At 43.7% G+C, this 19,174-nt stretch overlaps 1 pseudogene; it reads right to left on the bottom strand.

Annotated features, from left to right (window-relative positions):
* Nucleotides 1-329: 329 nt before the first annotated feature.
* Nucleotides 330-19,174, bottom strand: part of LOC138645819 (zinc finger protein 585A-like) — a 70,995-nt pseudogene continuing 52,150 nt past the window's right edge.

Genomic DNA, 19,174 nt, shown 5'->3' on the forward strand with positions numbered 1-19,174 from the left:
TAATACAGAGGGGTGGCACTGTATTTGTATCCGCTGCAGGATTCAGAGTTTCTGAAGCCCTACTGGTGTCTTTAATTTTATCCTAATTGTGCAAATTGTCTCTTCAGAGAGGAAGAGAACTAAAATTCTAGTGCCACCTATTGGAAGTAGCAATCTTACAAGCCAATGATGACCCTTTAACGAGCCATGTCACATGACTTAGGATAATAGCCAAAAATTATGCTGAAATACAGTAGAAGACATAAGGTAAATGTTTTAACTTTCTTATGTAGTATAACTATGCAGTTTACAGGTATAGACATTCAAAGTTGGATTATTGCAAATGTTTATTAATTAAATGTATTACTAAAATGAAATATAACATATCAGGAAAACAAATACTCAGAATAACTGGAATGTGGGACATTCCATCATTATTATCACAAAGCAACACATGTCAGATTTGAAAAAACGGGGTTTGGTCACTAAAAGGTTAAAATGCATTCTTCCCAATATGAGTTCTCTGATGTCTAACAAGTTGAGATTCAGATGAAAAAAATATCCCACATTCTGAATATGAAAATGGCTTCTCTACTGTGTGAATTCTCTCATGCGTAACAAGAGATGATTTCTTTGTAAAACATTTTCCACATTCTGAACAAGAAAACAGTTTCTCTCCTGTGTGAATTCTCTCATGTGTAACAAGAAGTGATTTTTGACTAAAACATTGTCCACATTCTCAACATGAAAATGGCTTATCTCTTTTGTGAATTCTCTCATGGGTAATACGAGCTGATATGACTGTAAAACATTTTCCACATTCTGAGCATGAAAATGGCTTCTCTCCTTTGTGAATTCTGTCATGTGTAACAAGAGATGATTTCTGTGTAAAACATTTTCCACATTCTGAACATGAAAATGGCTTCTCTCCTGTGTGGTTTCTCTCATGTCTAACAAGCTGAGATTTCTGTATAAAACATTTTCCACATTCTGAGCATGAAAATGGCTTCTCTTCTGTGTGAATTCTCTCATGAGCAACAAGAGATGATTTCTCTGTAAAACATTTTCCACATTCTGAACATGAAAATGGCTTCTCTCCTGTGTGAATTCTCTCATGTGTAAATAGAGTTGATTTGACTGTAAAACATTGTCCACATTCTGAGCATGAAAATGGCTTCTCTCCTGTGTGAATTCTGTCATGTTTAACAAGAGCTGATTTATCTGTAAAACATTTTCCACATTTTGAACAGTAAAATGGTTTCTCTCCTGTGTGAATTCTCTCATGAGCAACAAGAGATGATTTCTCTGTAAAACATTTTCCACATTCTGAACATGAAAATGGCTTCTCTCCTGTGTGATTTCTCTCATGCCTAACAAGATGAGACTTTTGTGTAAAACATTTTCCACATTCTGAGCATGAAAATGGCTTCTCTTCTGTGTGAATTCTGTCATGTTTAACAAGAGATGATTTATGTGTAAAACATTTTCCACATTCTGAACACGAAAATGGCTTCTCTCCTGTGTGAATTCTCTCATGAGCAACAAGACATGATTTCTGTGTAAAACATTTTCCACATTCTGAACATGAAAATGGCTTCTCTCCTGTGTGAATTCTGTCATGTTTAACAAGAGCTGATTTATCTGTAAAACATTTTCCACATTTTGAACAGTAAAATGGTTTCTCTCCTGTGTGAATTCTCTCATGAGCAACAAGATATGATTTCTCTGTAAAACATTTTCCACATTCTGAACATGAAAATGGCTTCTCTCCTGTGTGATTTCTCTCATGACTAACAAGATGAGACTTTTGTGTAAAACATTTTCCACATTCTGAGCATGAAAATGGCTTCTCTTCTGTGTGAATTCTGTCATGTTTAACAAGAGATGATTTATGTATAAAACATTTTCCACATTCTGAACACGAAAATGGCTTCTCTCCTGTGTGAATTCTTTCATGTGTAACAAGAGATAATTTTCGACTAAAACATTTTCCACATTCTGAGCATGAAAATGGCTTCTCTCCTGTGTGAATTCTCTCATGTGTAACAAGAATTGATTTCTCTGTAAAACATTCCTCATATTCTAAACATGAAAATAGCTTATTCCTTGTGGGAGTTCTTTTATTTTCCACACTTATTTCACGACTTTTATTTTTCTCAACAGTCTGTGATGAATTAGGACATTGTACTTTAAAAGGATCCATGACTGAGATGTTGCCATGCTTTTCATATTGGACTTGTGCAATGCTGCAATCATCTGCTTTAAAATCCAAACACGTGAGATGTCTTTCGGAGCTCCCGATACGGTCATCTGCCAAGAATAAATCCGATTTGATTTTTGAGCAAAATAATCTTAATACTTATATTTACTAAATGTAAAACATTAAGAAAAGTAAACATAAAAAAGTTACATACAAATTGCAAGGTGTGTAGCAATGTCCAACTATTAACTCACTAAAGTGTAATTTACATAATGTGATGATTTCACAGAGAATCAATTGTACTAATATTCATTCTCAGTCGTTGGCCAGTGCAATCATCAAATTAAACATTTGTGATTGGTTGCATAATTTATATGACAATAAAAATAATCAATGTCAACCGCACATCATCCCTGTTGTGTAAATTGGGTATATACTGCATTATTAAACAAGCCATGAGATAAGGAAACAAATCATTATTGCTACTTCAAAATGAAAGCTAATAAGCCCCAATCAAATTCCTATATCATCAATCAGTGCTCATTGATGAAATTATACTCTCCTTGCAGCCACTCAATTTCATTCTTCAGGAGAAGTATTGGGCTCTATGTTATGAAAGGCAATTCAGAATCACAATGGACATGGAGGTCAGAGCACATACAGTGATCTGACAATAACCCAAAATAATAGAACAAGCTCTGAGACGTGGGAACTCTGCAGACCGCAATCCCTAAGCCTATCAAACCACATTAAAGGTAGCCGTGGAGCGCTCCTGACCAGAACCTAGGCGCCTCGTCACAGCCTGAGAAACTAGCTAGTCCTGAAGATAGAAAAATAAGCCTACCTTGCCTCAGAGAAATTCCCCAAAGGAAAAGGCAGCCCCCCACATATAATGACTGTGAGTAAGATGAAAACACAAACATAGAGATGAAACAGATTAAGCAAAGTGAGGCCCGACTAGCTGAATAGAACGAGGATAGGGAAGATAACTTTGCGGCCAGCACAAAAACCTATAAATAACCATGCAGAGGGGACAAAAAGACCCTCCGCACCGACTAACGGTACGGAGGTGGTCCCTCTGCGTCTCAGAGCTTCCAGCAGGCAAGAAAAACCAATTAAGCAAGCTGGACAGAAAAATAGCAACAAAATAACAATAGCAAAACTTAGCTTTGCAGAGCAGCAGGCCACAGGAACGATCCAGGGAAAAAACAAGTCCTACACTGAAACATTGACAGGAAGCATGGATCAAAGCATCAGGTGGAGTTAAGTAGAGAAGAAGCTAACGAGCTCACCAGATCACCTGAGGGAGGAAACTCAGAAGCTGCAGTACCACTTTTCTCCACAAACGGAAGATCCCAGAGAGAATCAGCCGAAGTACCACTTGTGACCACAGGAGTGAACTCTGCCACAGAATTCACAACAGTACCCCCCCTTGAGGAGGGGTCACCGAACCCTCACCAGAGCCCCCAGGCCGACCAGGATGAGCCACATGAAAGGCACGAACAAGATCGGGAGCATGGACATCAGAGGCAAAAACCCAGGAATTATCTTCCTGAGCATAACCCTTCCATTTAACCAGATACTGGAGTTTCCGTCTTGAAACACGAGAATCCAAAATCTTCTCCACAATATACTCCAATTCCCCCTCCACCAAAACCGGGGCAGGAGGCTCAACAGATGGAACCATAGGTGCCACGTATCTCCGCAACAATGACCTATGGAATACGTTATGTATGGAAAAAGAATCTGGAAGTGTCAGACGAAAAGACACAGGGTTAAGAACCTCAGAAATCCTATACGGACCAATAAAACAAGGTTTAAACTTAGGAGAGGAAACCTTCATAGGAATATGACGAGAAGACAACCAAACCAGATCCCCAACACGAAGTCGGGGACCCACACGGCGTCTGCGATTAGCGAAAAGTTGAGCCTTCTCCTGGGACAAGGTCAAATTGTCCACCACCTGAGTCCAAATCTGCTGCAACCTGTCCACCACAGTATCCACACCAGGACAGTCCGAAGACTCAACCTGTCCAGAAGAGAAACGAGGATGGAACCCAGAATTGCAGAAAAACGGTGAAACCAAGGTAGCCGAGCTGGCCCGATTATTAAGGGCGAACTCAGCCAAAGGCAAAAAGGACACCCAGTCATCCTGATCAGCAGAAACAAAGCACCTCAGATATGTTTCCAAGGTCTGATTGGTTCGCTCGGTCTGGCCATTAGTCTGAGGATGGAAAGCCGAGGAAAAAGACAAGTCAATGCCCATCCTACCACAAAAGGCTCGCCAAAACCTCGAAACAAACTGGGAACCTCTGTCAGAAACAATATTCTCTGGAATGCCATGCAAACGAACCACATACTGGAAGAACAAAGGCACCAAATCAGAGGAGGAAGGCAATTTAGACAAGGGTACCAGATGGACCATCTTAGAAAAGCGATCACAGACCACCCAAATGACTGACATCTTTTGAGAAACGGGAAGGTCAGAAATAAAATCCATAGAGATATGTGTCCAAGGCCTCTTCGGGACCGGCAAGGGCAAAAGCAACCCACTGGCACGAGAACAGCAGGGCTTAGCCCGAGCACAAATCCCACAGGACTGCACAAAAGTACGCACATCCCGCGACAGAGAGGGCCACCAAAAGGATCTAGCCACTAACTCTCTGGTACCAAAGATTCCAGGATGACCAGCCAACACCGAACAATGAAGTTCAGAGATAACTCTATTCGTCCACCTATCAGGGACAAACAGTTTCTCCGCTGGGCAACGATCAGGTTTATTAGCCTGAAATTTTTGCAGCACCCGCCGCAAATCAGGGGAGATGGCAGACACAATAACTCCTTCCTTGAGGATACCCGCCGGCTCAGACAAACCCGGAGAGTCGGGTAAAAAACTCCTAGACAGAGCATCCGCCTTCACATTTTTAGAGCCCGGAAGGTACGAAATCACAAAGTCAAAACGGGCAAAAAACAATGACCAACGAGCTTGTCTAGGATTCAACCGCTTGGCAGACTCGAGATAAGTCAAGTTCTTATGATCAGTCAATACCACCACGCGATGCTTAGCTCCTTCAAGCCAATGACGCCACTCCTCGAATGCCCACTTCATGGCCAGCAACTCTCGGTTGCCCACATCATAATTTCGCTCAGCAGGCGAAAACTTCCTGGAAAAGAAAGCGCATGGTTTCATCACTGAGCAACCAGAACCTCTCTGTGACAAAACAGCCCCTGCTCCAATCTCAGAAGCATCAACCTCGACCTGGAACGGAAGAGAAACATCTGGTTGACACAACACAGGGGCAGAAGAAAAACGACGCTTCAACTCTTGAAAAGCTTCCACAGCAGCAAAAGACCAATTGACCACATCAGCACCCTTCTTGGTCAAATCAGTCAATGGTTTAGCAATACTAGAAAAATTGCAGATGAAGCGACGATAAAAATTAGCAAAGCCCAGGAACTTTTGCAGACTTTTCAGAGATGTCGGCTGAGTCCAATCATGGATGGCTTGGACCTTAACAGGATCCATCTCGATAGTAGAAGGGGAAAAGATGAACCCCAAAAATGAAACCTTCTGCACACCAAAGAGACACTTTGATCCCTTCACAAACAAAGAATTAGCACGCAGGACCTGAAAAACCGTTCTGACCTGCTTCACATGAGACTCCCAATCATCCGAGAAGATCAAAATGTCATCCAAGTACACAATCAGGAATTTATCCAGGTACTCTCGGAAGATGTCATGCATAAAGGACTGAAACACTGATGGAGCATTGGCAAGTCCGAACGGCATCACGAGATACTCAAAATGACCCTCAGGCGTATTAAATGCAGTTTTCCATTCATCGCCTTGCTTAATTCGCACCAGATTATACGCACCACGAAGATCTATCTTTGTGAACCAACTAGCCCCCTTAATCCGAGCAAACAGATCAGATAACAATGGCAAGGGGTACTGAAATTTAACCGTGATCTTATTAAGAAGGCGGTAATCTATACAAGGTCTCAGCGAACCATCCTTCTTGGCTACAAAAAAGAACCCTGCTCCTAATGGCGACGATGACGGGCGAATATGCCCCTTCTCCAGGGATTCCTTCACATAACTGCGCATAGCGGTGTGCTCAGGCACGGACAAATTAAACAATCGACCTTTTGGGAATTTACTACCAGGAATTAAATTGATAGCACAATCACAATCCCTATGCGGAGGTAGGGTATTGGACTTGGGCTCATCAAATACATCCCGGTAATCAGACAAGAACTCCGGGACCTCAGAAGGGGTGGATGACGAAATTGACAGAAATGGAACATCACCATGTACCCCCTGACAACCCCAGCTGGACACCGACATGGATTTCCAATCTAATACTGGATTATTGGCTTGTAGCCATGGCAACCCCAACACGACTACATCATGCAGATTATGCAACACCAGAAAGCGAATAACCTCCTGATGTGCAGGAGCCATGCACATGGTCAGCTGGGTCCAATATTGAGGCTTATTCTTGGCCAAAGGCGTAGCATCAATTCCTCTCAATGGAATAGGACACTGCAAAGGCTCCAAGAAAAACCCACAACGCTTAGCATATTCCAAGTCCATCAAATTCAGGGCAGCGCCTGAATCCACAAATGCCATGACAGAATACGATGACAAAGAGCAGATCAAGGTAACGGACAGAAGAAATTTTGACTGTACAGTACCAATGGTGGCAGACCTAGCGAACCGCTTAGTGCGCTTAGGACAATCAGAGATAGCATGAGTGGAATCACCACAGTAGAAACACAGACCATTCAGACGTCTATGCTCCTGCCGTTCAACTCTGGTCAAAGTCCTATCACACTGCATAGGCTCAGGTTTAAGCTCAGGTAATACCGCCAAATGGTGCACAGATTTACACTCACGCAAGCGTCGACCGATCTGAATGGCCAAAGACATAGACTCATTCAAACCAGCAGGCATAGGAAATCCCACCATGACATCCTTAAGGGCTTCAGAGAGACCCTTTCTGAATATTGCTGCCAGCGCAGATTCATTCCATTGAGTGAGCACTGACCACTTCCTAAATTTCTGACAATATACCTCTATCTCATCCTGAGCCTGACAAAGAGCCAGCAAATTCTTTTCTGCCTGATCCACTGAATTAGGCTCATCGTACAGCAACCCAAGCGCCAGGAAAAAGAGAAAAAGAGAGAAAACGCCCAGTCCTGAGGGTCGCCGCGCAAAAAAGAAATGACGATCCTAACCTGTTGAATTGGGTCACCAGAAGAGCGAGGTTTCAAAGCCAGAAATAGTTTACAATTATTTTTGAAACTCAGAAATTTAGTTCTATCTCCAAAAAACATTTCTGGAATAGGAATTCTCGGTTCTAACAAAGAATTCTGAACCACAAAATCCTGAATATTTTGTACTCTTGCCGTGAGCTGATCCACACATGAAGACAGACCTTTAATGTCCATTGCTACACCTGTGTCCTGAACCACCCAAATGTCTAGGGGAAAAAAAGACAAAACACAGTGCAAAGAAAAAAAAATGGTCTCAGAACTTCTTTTTTCCCTCTATTGAGAATCATTAGCACTTTTGGCTTCCTGTACTGTTATGAAAGGCAATTCAGAATCACAATGGACATGGAGGTCAGAGCACATACAGTGATCTGACAATAACCCAAAATAATAGAACAAGCTCTGAGACGTGGGAACTCTGCAGACCGCAATCCCTAAGCCTATCAAACCACACTAAAGGTAGCCGTGGAGCGCTCCTGACCAGAACCTAGGCGCCTCGTCACAGCCTGAGAAACTAGCTAGTCCTGAAGATAGAAAAATAAGCCTACCTTGCCTCAGAGAAATTCCCCAAAGGAAAAGGCAGCCCCCCACATATAATGACTGTGAGTAAGATGAAAACACAAACATAGAGATGAAACAGATTAAGCAAAGTGAGGCCCGACTAGCTGAATAGAACGAGGATAGGGAAGATAACTTTGCGGTCAGCACAAAAACCTATAAATAACCACGCAGAGGGGACAAAAAGACCCTCCGCACCGACTAACGGTACGGAGGTGGTCCCTCTGCGTCTCAGAGCTTCCAGCAGGCAAGAAAAACCAATTAAGCAAGCTGGACAGAAAAATAGCAACAAAATAACAATAGCAAAACTTAGCTTTGCAGAGCAGCAGGCCACAGGAACGATCCAGGGAAAAAACAAGTCCTACACTGAAACATTGACAGGAAGCATGGATCAAAGCATCAGGTGGAGTTAAGTAGAGAAGAAGCTAACGAGCTCACCAGATCACCTGAGGGAGGAAACTCAGAAGCTGCAGTACCACTTTCCTCCACAAACGGAAGATCCCAGAGAGAATCAGCCGAAGTACCACTTGTGACCACAGGAGTGAACTCTGCCACAGAATTCACAACAGCTCTAGGAGTCACCTCTCTGTGTTATAGCTCCATGCAACACCTCAGTGACTGGAAGCGAGCGGCTGCAGGGAAATTATAACTTCAATTTCTCCTGGTAGCCGCTTTCCAAGTAACACAGCCTAACATGCTTTAACCCCTTTACCCCCAAGGGTGGTTTGCACGTCAATGACCAGGCCAATTTTTACAATTCTGACCACTGTTCCTTTATGAGGTTATAACTCTGGAACGCTTCAACGGATCCTGGTGATTCTGACATTGTTTTCTCATGACATATTGCACTTCATGATAGTTGTAAAATTTCTTTGATATTACCTGCGTTTATTTGTAAAAAAAAATGGAAATTTGGCGAAAATTTTGAAAATTTCGCAATTTTCCAAATTTGAATTTTTATGCAATTAAATCACAGAGACATGTCACACAAAATGCTTAATAAGTAACATTTCCCACATGTCTACTTTACATCAGCACAATTTTGGAACCAAAATTTTTTTTTGTTCGGGAGTTATAAGGGTTAAAATTGACCAGCAATTTCTCATTTTTACAACACCATTTTTTTTTTAGGGACCACATCTCATTTGAATACATTTCAAAAACCTGACCAGCACATCCAAACATAGACTAAGTGTGAACGGGTGCTGAACCCAGAGTCGCCAACTCGTATATAGCTAAGTAAATAAGGCAGCACACTGCAGCGCTAAAATATGTAAACTTGAAATATGAAATTTGAACTGCATTACTGCACTAGAAATATGAAAAATGAGAGCTTTTAGCGCATAAAAATGGCCAATTTTATGTGTACCTGGTAGCCCCTTTACGGCATCTCTCTTATACCAGGTCCTAAACTTGCCTTACCTCGCTGAGCATAAACGTCTCCATCTGAATGGGTACATGTGAAAACCTCTTCCTAGACTAAAAGTCTCTCTCTCTGTGGAGGGGTACTGGACCTGCTGTAATTAAAACACCTGAAGCTAGGAGGCGGAGTGCACGATCAGAAGGCTAAAGAATACATTTCAAAAACCTGACCGGCACATCCAAACATAGACTAAGTGTGAACAGGTGCTGAACCCAGAGTCGCCAGCTCGTATATAGCACACAGAAACCCCCCAATTATAACTGAAACCCTAATCCAAACACACCCCTAACCCTAATCCCAATGGTAACCCTAACCACACCTCTAACCCAGACACACGCCTAATCCCAACCCTATTCCCAACCGTAAATGTAATCCAAACCCTAACCCTAACTATAGCCCCAATCCTAACTGTATCCTTAACCCTAGCCCCAACCCTAACCCTAACCCTAGCCCTAACCGTAGCCCTAACCATAGCCCTAACCCGAACCCTAACCCTAGCCCTAACCCTAAAGGGAAAATGGAAATAAATACATTTTTTTAATTTTTTAATTTCTCCCTAACTGAGGGGGTGATAAAGGGGGGTTTGATTTACTTTTATAGCGGGTTTTTTAGCGGAGAGAGAGAGAATTTTAGTCTAGGAAGAGGTTTTCACATGTACCCATTCAGATGGAGACGTTTATTCTCAGCGAGGTAAGGCAAGTTTAGGACCTGGTATAAGAGAGATGCTGTAAAGGGGCTACCAGGTACACATAAAATTGGCCATTTTTATGCGCTAAAAGCTCTCATTTTTCATATTTCTAGTGCAGTAATGCAGTTCAAATTTCATATTTCAAGTTTACATATTTTAGCGCTGCAGTGTGCTGCCTTATTTACTTAGCTAAACACATCTCATTTGAAGTCATTTTGAGGGGTCTATATGATAGAAAATACCTAAGTGTGACACCATTCTAAAAACTGCACCCCTCAAGGTGCTCAAAACCACATTCAAGAAGTTTATTAACCCTTCAGGCGTTTCACAGGAATTTTTGGAATGTTTAAATAAAAATGAACATTTAACTTTTTTTCACAAAAAATTTAATTCAGCTCCAATTTGTTTTATTTTACCAAGGGTAACAGGAGAAAATGGACCCAGAAAGTTGTTGTACAAGTTGTCCTGAGTACGCCGATACCCCATAGGTGGGGTAAACCACTGTTTGGGCGCATGACAGAGCTCGGAAGCAAAGGAGGGCAATTTGACTTTTCAATGCAAAATTGACAGGAATTGAGATGGGACGCCATGCTGCGTTTGGTGAGCCACTGATGTGCCTAAACATTGAAACCCCCCACAAGTGACACCATTTTGGAAGGTAGACCCCCTAAGGAACTTACCTAGAGGTGTAGTGAGCACTTTGACCCACCGAGTGCTTCACAGAAGTTTATAATGCAGAACCGTAAAAATAAAAAATCATATTTTTTCACAAAAATCATATTTTTACCCCCAATTTTTTATTTTCCCAAGGGTAAGAGAATAAATTGGACCACAAAGGTTGTTGTACAATTTGTCCTGAGTATGCTGATACCCCATAGTGGTGGTAAACCACTGTTTGGGCGCATGGGAGAGCTCGGAAGGGAAGGAGCGCCGTTTGACTTTTCAATGCAAAATTTACAGGAATTGAGATGGGACGCCATGTTGCATTTGGAGAGCCACTGATGTTCCTACACATTGAAACCCCCCACAAGTGACACCATTTTGGAAAGTAGACCCCCTAAGGAACTTATCTGGATCTGTGGTGAGCACTTTGACCCACCAAGGGCTTCACAGAAGTTTATAATGCAGAGCCATAAAAATAAAACAAAAATTTTTTCCCACAAAAATTATTTTTTAGCCCCCAGTTTTGTATTTTCCCGAGGGTAACAGGAGAAATTGGACCCCAAAAGTTGTTGTACAATTTGTCCTGAGTACGCTGATACCCCATATGTGGGGGGGAACCACCGTTTAGGCACATGGGAGGGCTCGGAAGGGAAGGAGCGCCATTTGGAATGCAGACTTAGATGGAATGGTCTGCAGGTGTCACATTGCGTTTGCAGAGCCCCTGATGTACCTAAACAGTAGAAACCCCCCACAAGTGACACCATTTTGGAAAGTAGACCCCCTAAGGAACTTATCTGGATGTGTGGTGAGCACTTTGACCCACCAAGGGCTTCACAGAAGTTTATAATGCAGAGCCGTAAAAATAAAACAAAAATTTTTTCCCACAAAAATTATTTTTTAGCCCCCAGTTTTGTATTTTTCCTATGGTAACAGGAGAAATTGGGCCCCAAAAGTTGTTGTCCAATTTGTCCTGAGTACGCTGATACCCCATATGTGGGGGGAATGTTGTGAATTCCGTTCTTGGGCTCCCTCCTGTGGTTTTGAGTGGTATGGCTGCTTCTTGGATTTAGCTTCTGCAGCTGTTTTCACTGATCGTCTTTCTGGCTCGGCTATATTAGTCTGGCCTTTTCCCTCATTCAATGCCAGTTGTCATTGTTCCTGCCTGGAGTCTTTGCTCTTAGGATTTTCCTGACACTCTGACCAATTCAGCAAAAGCTAAGTCCTTGCTTGTTATTTTGCAGTTCTCTTGTTTTTGTCTTGTGGTTCTCCACTTTCTATGTTTTGTTCATTTGTCCAGCTTATCAGTATGGATCTATTCAGCTAGGCTGGAAGCTCTGGGCAGCAGAGTTTGCCCTCCACACCTTTAGTCAGGTGTGGAGATTTTTGCATTTCTCTGCGGTGGACTTTTTCTAGTTTTTATTACTGACTGCACAGTTCTCTGTCCTGTACTTTTTCCTATCTAGCTAGAAGTGGCCTCCTGTGCTAAATCTTGTTTCATACTACGTATGTCATTTCCTTCTCCTCTCACAGTCATTATTTGTGGGGGGCTAATCTATCCTTTGGGAATTTTCTCTGAGGCAAGATAGGTTTCCTGCTTCTATCTTTAGGGTTAGTTAGTTCTCCGGCTGTGACGAGATGCATAGGCAGTGTTAGGAGCATTCCACGGCTGCTTCTAGTGTTGTGTTAAGCTTAGGGACTGCGGTCAGTATAGTTGCCACCTGCTCAGAGCTAGACGCATGTCGCTCCTTAATCACCAGACCATAAGAGGGGAACCACCGTTTGGGCGCATGGGAGGGGTTGGAAGGGAAGGAGCGCCATTTGGAATGCAGACTTAGATGGAATGGTCTGCAGGCGTCACATTGCGTTTGCAGAGCCCCTAATGTACCTAAACAGTAAAAAAAAAACCCAAAAGTGACCCCATATTGGAAACTGGACCCCCCAAGGAACTTATCTAGATGTGTTGTGAGAACTTTGAACCCCCAAGTGTTTCACTAGAGTTTATAACGCAGAGCCGTGAAAATAAAAAATCTTTTTTTCCCACAAAAATTATTTTTTAGCCCCCAGTTTTGTATTTTCCCAAGGGTGATAGGAAAAATTGGACCCCAAAAGTTGTTGTCCAATTTGTCCTGAGTACGCTGACACCCCATATGTTGGGTAAACCCCTGTTTGGGCACACGGGAGAGCTCGGAAGGGAAGGAGCACTGTTTTACTTTTTCAACGCAGAATTGGCTGGAATTGAGATCGGACGCCATGTTGCGTTTGGAGAGCCCCTGATGTGCCTAAACAGTGGAAACCCCCCAATTATAACTGAAACCCTAATCCAAACACACCCCTAACCCTAATCCCAATGGTAACCCTAACCACACCTCTAACACAGACACACCCATAACCCTAATCCCACCCCTATTCCCAACCGTAAATGTAATCCAAACCCTAACCCTAACTTTAGCCCCAACCCTAACCCTAACTTTAGCCCCAACCCTAACTGTAGCCTTAACCCTAACCCTAACCCAAACCCTAGCCCTTACCCTAGCCCTAACCCTAAACCTAGCCCTAACCCTAGCAGGAAAATGGAAATAAATACATATTTTAAATTTTTTTTATTTTTCCCTAACTAAGAGAGTGATGAAGGGGGGTTTGATTTACTTTTATAGCGGGTTATTTAGCGGATTCTTATGATTGGCAGCCGTCATACACTGAAAGACGCTTTTTATTGCAAAAACTATTTTTTGCGTTACCACATTTTGAGAGCTATAATTTTTCCATATTTGAGTCCACAGAGTCATGTGAGGTCTTGTTTTTTGCAGGACGAGTGGACATTTTTATTGGTAACATTTTCGGGCACGTGACATTTTTTGATCGTTTTTTTATTCCGATTTTTGTGAGGCAGAATGACCAAAAACCAGCTATTCATGAATTTCTTTTGGGGGAGGCGTTTATACCGTTCCGCGTTTGGTAAAATGGATAAAGCAGTTTTATTCTTCGGGTCAGTGCGATTACAGCGATACCTCATTTATATATTTTTTTATGTTTTGGCGCTTTTATACGATAAAAACTATTTTATAGCAAAAATAATTATTTTTGCATTGCTTTATTCTGAGGACTATAAGTTTTTTATTTTTTTGCTGATGATGCTGTGTTGTGGCTCATTTTTTGCAGGACAAGATGATGTTTTCAGTGGTACCATGGTTATTTATATCCGTCTTTTTGATCGCGTGTTATTCCACTTTTTGTTTGGCGATATGAGAATAAAGTGTTGTTTTTTGCCTCGTTTTTTTTTTTTTTTTACGGTGTTCACTGAAGGAGTTAACTAGTGATATAGTTTTATAGGTGGGGTTGTTACGGATGCGGCGATACTAAATATGTGTACTTTTATTGCTTTTTTATAGATATATTTAGATAAAGAAATGTATTTAGAGGAACAATATTTTTTTTGGGGGGGGAATATTTTGGGAATTTTTTTAAAATTGTTTTTACACATTGGAATATTTTTTTTTTTACACTATAACATTGCCCGAGGGGGGGCATCATGTTATAGTGTAAGATCGCTGATCTGACACCTTGCTGTGCAGTGTGTCAGATCAACGATCTGACATGCACAGCTGCAGGCTTCACAGTGCCTGCTCTGAGCAGGCGCTGTGAAGCCACCTCCCTCCCTGCAGGACCCGGATGCCGTGGCCATCTTGGATCTGGGCCTGTAAGGAGAAGGAGGAGGTAAGAGACCTTCGCAGCAACGTGATCACATCGCGTTGCTCCGGGGGTCTCAGGGAAGCCCACAGGGAGCCCCCTCCCTGCGTGATGCTTCCCTATACCGCCGGCACACCGCAATCATATTTGATCGTGGTGTGCCGGGGGTTAATGTGCCGTGGGCGGTCTGTGACCGCTCCTGGCACATAGTGCCGGATGTCAGCTGCGATAGGCAGCTGACACCCGGCCGCGCTCCCCCTGTGAGCGCGGCCGATCGCTATGACATACTATCCCGTCAAGGGTCAGATAGGCCCAGGTCACCTCGACGGGATAGTACGTCCAAGGTCAGAGAGGGGTTAAATATTATTTACCTACAGGTTACCATTATATCTACAGGTAAAGAGCGTTTTTGTAGCTGACAGGTTTTCTTTAAGGGTTCATTTACACAGGCAGATATTGGCCTGTAACAAGCACTGGCTCATGATGTTGGAACATTTTTTCTCTCTCCCCATTTTGTTGAATGATAAATAATAATTGGTTTCCATATTGCATCTTTTAGTGAGTGCTGTGCAAATTATGTCTATTCTATACCACTGGCACCCCATCATCCATGTGACAGAGTGCAGGACTTGATCATATTGCGTCACTTGTGCCCGTGTGTAAAAGGAGTCTGGCACCTCCCCGCATTCAACTTATCAGCATCATACATGCCGATATAGTTGAAAGCAGTGATGGAGGAGAGCATGTCAGATGATGTTCTATCTCCCATCACTCCCCCTCTGCCTCTGACTCAGCGTGTGCCAGAGGAGGAGTTGATACGGTCCACAGAAGCCAGAGCAGGGGGAATGAGAAGGAGAGGTAAGTATTGTGTGTGTATGCATTGTAGTGTGCGTGTGTGTGTCTTCTGCACTATACTTTTTGTGGGGGGAATGCACTATACTGTGTGTGTGTTGGGGACTGCACTATACAGTGTGTGGGGGGAGCTGCACTATACTGTATGTTATTATTATTATTTTTGTGTGGTTGTGTGTTTATGAGAGAGCTGAATTATACTGTGTGTGAGGGGGGCTGAATTATACTGTGTGTGAGTGGGGCTGCATTATTCTCTGATGGCACTGCATTATACTTTTAGGGGGCTGCATTATACTCTGAAGGGGCTGCATCATGCTCTATGAGGGGACTATGTTATACTCTACGATGAGGGCTGCAGTATATTCTGAGGGGGCATCATTGTACTCTATGAGGAGGGCTGCAGTATACTCTTAGGGGGCTGCAGTATACTCTGAGGAGGGCTGTAGTATACTCTGTGGGGGCTGAATTTTACTATATGTACTATATGAGACCTGCATTATACGGTATCAAGGACTATCTGTACCAATCATTCTTCCTCAGCCGTGCGTTAGGGTAGGTTAACATGGTCAGTAAATGATACAGGTTGGACGCTGTGTACTTTTGCAGCATCCAGATGAAACAGCATAGTGGATCGGATTTCAAGAAATCCCATGCCCACTACGCGTGCATCGATGCCCGCAGCTCACCACGGAGACCGACATGAGTCACGTCTCTCCAGACTGCCGCATATCTATTCATCTTGCGGAGACAGGAGCCTTAGCAAGGTAAATTTCACCTGTACAATGTATTGGATGCGGTGAATCCGAACAGTTCAATGAACACGCGCGGAATCACCTACGTTCAATAGCCAGCAGTGGACATGTGCTGCATCCAAAGCGCTGCCAAGTACTGAACGTTGGAACATACCCTAAAGAGGCCGGGAAAGAAGCATGGAACGACGTCAATATTTTCGATCACGCTCGTTTAGCTGCCTGAACTCAGCGCATGTAAATACAACAGAAATGTTTGTGTGATGGTGCAATATGTGATCATTTAGGACACCACTTGAAACTTTACCCAGGGCCCCACTTTGTCTAACTTCAGCCCTGCTTAGATCCAAGTTATAGATACACAACCGGTCTTATTACATATTGCTATATTACATTTTCAGTCATACATAATCTGTATTTTAGCTGAATGGAGGAATCTATGGCAAAAAAAGCTGAGAAAATACATAACGTAACTTCAAGCCTAAAATTTTCCGGTCCGGTGAATGAGGAGAAATTGACTCTGCTCTATTTAATGGTGACTCCTCACTGGGGCAGTTACCTGTAGGAACGTCCTCTTTGCACCACTCATCATATCGCACATCGTGTTTTCCTTTCTCCATTCAGCTTTGATATTCTTCAGATATTTGGCTGGATGTCAAAGCTGTGAAAGTAATAATGTAAAAGTCACAGACAGAAAGAAAACTCAGGTGGAATGTTCTAGATGGAGGCATTTACAACAAGTTCATGATGCACCTGAGCCCCCAAAAGATGCTGACATCTCTGCCTCCTATATCACTGGGGCTGCCCGCAGTCAGTACGGCAGCGTGTTGTGATAGAAGCAGACGTCACTGTAAGTAACTGCATTATGGCAGTGATTTCCTTCATTATTTTGTCTTCAAATTTCAGATGCACTAGCATTTTTAAGTTTCCATAAATTGAGGAATATTTTGTCTGGAAATATTTTATTTTGGGGGCACATGCTATTTTTTGTGCGGTTGGAAGCAATTTAGCAGTTTTTTTTATGACATTCACTTCTGATATAAATGTCATGTTAGAAAAGTCATCCACCCTTTTTTTTTATATTTACTTGCATCCTTCATGCCAATGCAGTTGAAAGCAATGGTGAAGAAGGGAGCGTCAGCCATCATTCTCCCTCTGCGCCTGTCATCTCAGTGCAGCAGGTTCAATAACATCTCTATTCCGCTCTCGTTGTGTTGACCAGTGAAAAGCTCCACAGTGCTCGCTGTGGAGAAGTGGGGCACCGGGGAGAGGTGAGTATTTATTTTTTTAATGTAGGGACCATTATACTATATGGAGGACTATGTGGGGCCATTATACTGTATTAAGGGCTATGTTGGAACATTATTCTGAATAGAGGACTGTGGGGCAAATTATACTAGAGGGAGTGTAAAGGCCCCTTCACATTAAGCGACGCTGCAGCGATACCGACAACGATCCGGATCGCTGCAGCGTCGCTGTTTGGTCGCTGGAGAGCTGTCACACAGACAGCTCTCCAGCGACCAACGATCCCGAAGTCCCCGGGTAACCATGGTAAACATCGGGTTACTAAGCGCAGGGCCGCGCTTAGTAACCCGATGTTTACCCTGGTTACCATCCTAAAAGTAAGAAAAAACAAACACTACATACTTACCTACAGCCGTCTGTCCTCCAGCGTTGTGCTCTGCACTCCTCCTGTACTGGCTGTGAGCGTCGGTCAGCCGGAAAGCAGAGCGGTGACGTCACACACACCGATCCAGCGATGTCAGCAGGAGTCCAGCGACGAAATAAAGTTCTGGACTTTATTCAGCGACCAACGATCTCCCAGCAGGGGCCTGATCGTTGGTCGCTGTCACACATAACGATTTCATTAACGATATCGTTGCTACGTCACAAAAAGCAACGATATCGTTAACAATATCGTTATGTGTGAAGGTACCTTAACGCTCACACTCTGACTGGGTGGCACGAGTGTAGGGGAGTTGTGGCCCTACTGTGCCACAAATCAGACTTCCCTGGAAGGGGCGTGACTAAGCAGCTACCTTGGTGTTCACTGGAGCCTCTGATGGTGAGGTCAGGCTTGTGCGGCAGGTAGCTGCCAGGTACCAGTCCAAGGTGGTGTCTGGCTGTGGCTTTTGATCCCACTGGGGGATGGAACACTGGCAGGCAGGTGGGTATGACTGAGGCAATGTCAGGCAAGTGGGCACGGTTGAGACACTGGCAGGCAGGCGGGCATGGCTGAGACACAGGCAGGCGGGCATGGCTGAGACACTGACAGGTGGGCAAGACTGGCACTCTGGCAGGCGGACACAGCTGAGGCACTGACATATGGGCGTGGCTGGCACTCTCGCAGGACAGGCAGACACGGCCAGTATGCTGGCAGGACAGGCGGACACAGCCGGTACTCTGGCAGGACAGGTACTGACTAGGTAGTGACCGGAATACAGGCAGGCATATGGAAAAAGGTAGGCATATGGGAACAGGAAGGGACCTGTTCAGACTGGAGGATATATGGGAACAGGTAGGAATATGACCAATAGGTTGCAGAATGGAATTAGAGCAGAACCGCAAAAAGCGGATGCAAAGCAGAAAAACACAAGAGGCAGAGCTAAGAGCTGAAATGTAGGAGGGGGAGCTAAGAGCAGAAGCACAAGAGGCAGAGCTAAGAACAGAAATGTAGGAGGGGGAGCTAAGAGCAGATGCACAAGAGGCAGAGCTAAGAACAGAAATGTAGGAGGCGGAGCTAAGAGCAGAACTGCAGGAGACAGAACTAAGAGCAAAGCTGAAGGAGGTGGAGCCAAGAGCAGAACCGATGGAGGTGGAGCCAAGAGCAAAACTGCTGGAGGCGGAGCCATGAGCAGAACCACTGGAGGCGGAGCTAAGAGCAGAACTGCTGGAGGCAGATTCAAGAGCGGAAAGGCACAGAGCCACAGAATGCAGCGAGCAGAGCAGAGAGGCTAAGAGCCACAGGTTGCGGCGGGCAGAGCAGAGCCGCAAGGTGCGCAGCAAAGCAAAACAGAGCAGAACCACGGGTTTTGCGGCAAGCAAAGCAGAGCCGCAAGGTGAGCAACAGAGCAGACCAGAGCAGAGCCGCAAGGTGC

The sequence above is a fragment of the Ranitomeya imitator genome, chromosome 7 (assembly GCF_032444005.1).
Source record: "Ranitomeya imitator isolate aRanImi1 chromosome 7, aRanImi1.pri, whole genome shotgun sequence".
Taxonomy (NCBI): Eukaryota; Metazoa; Chordata; class Amphibia; order Anura; family Dendrobatidae; genus Ranitomeya; species Ranitomeya imitator.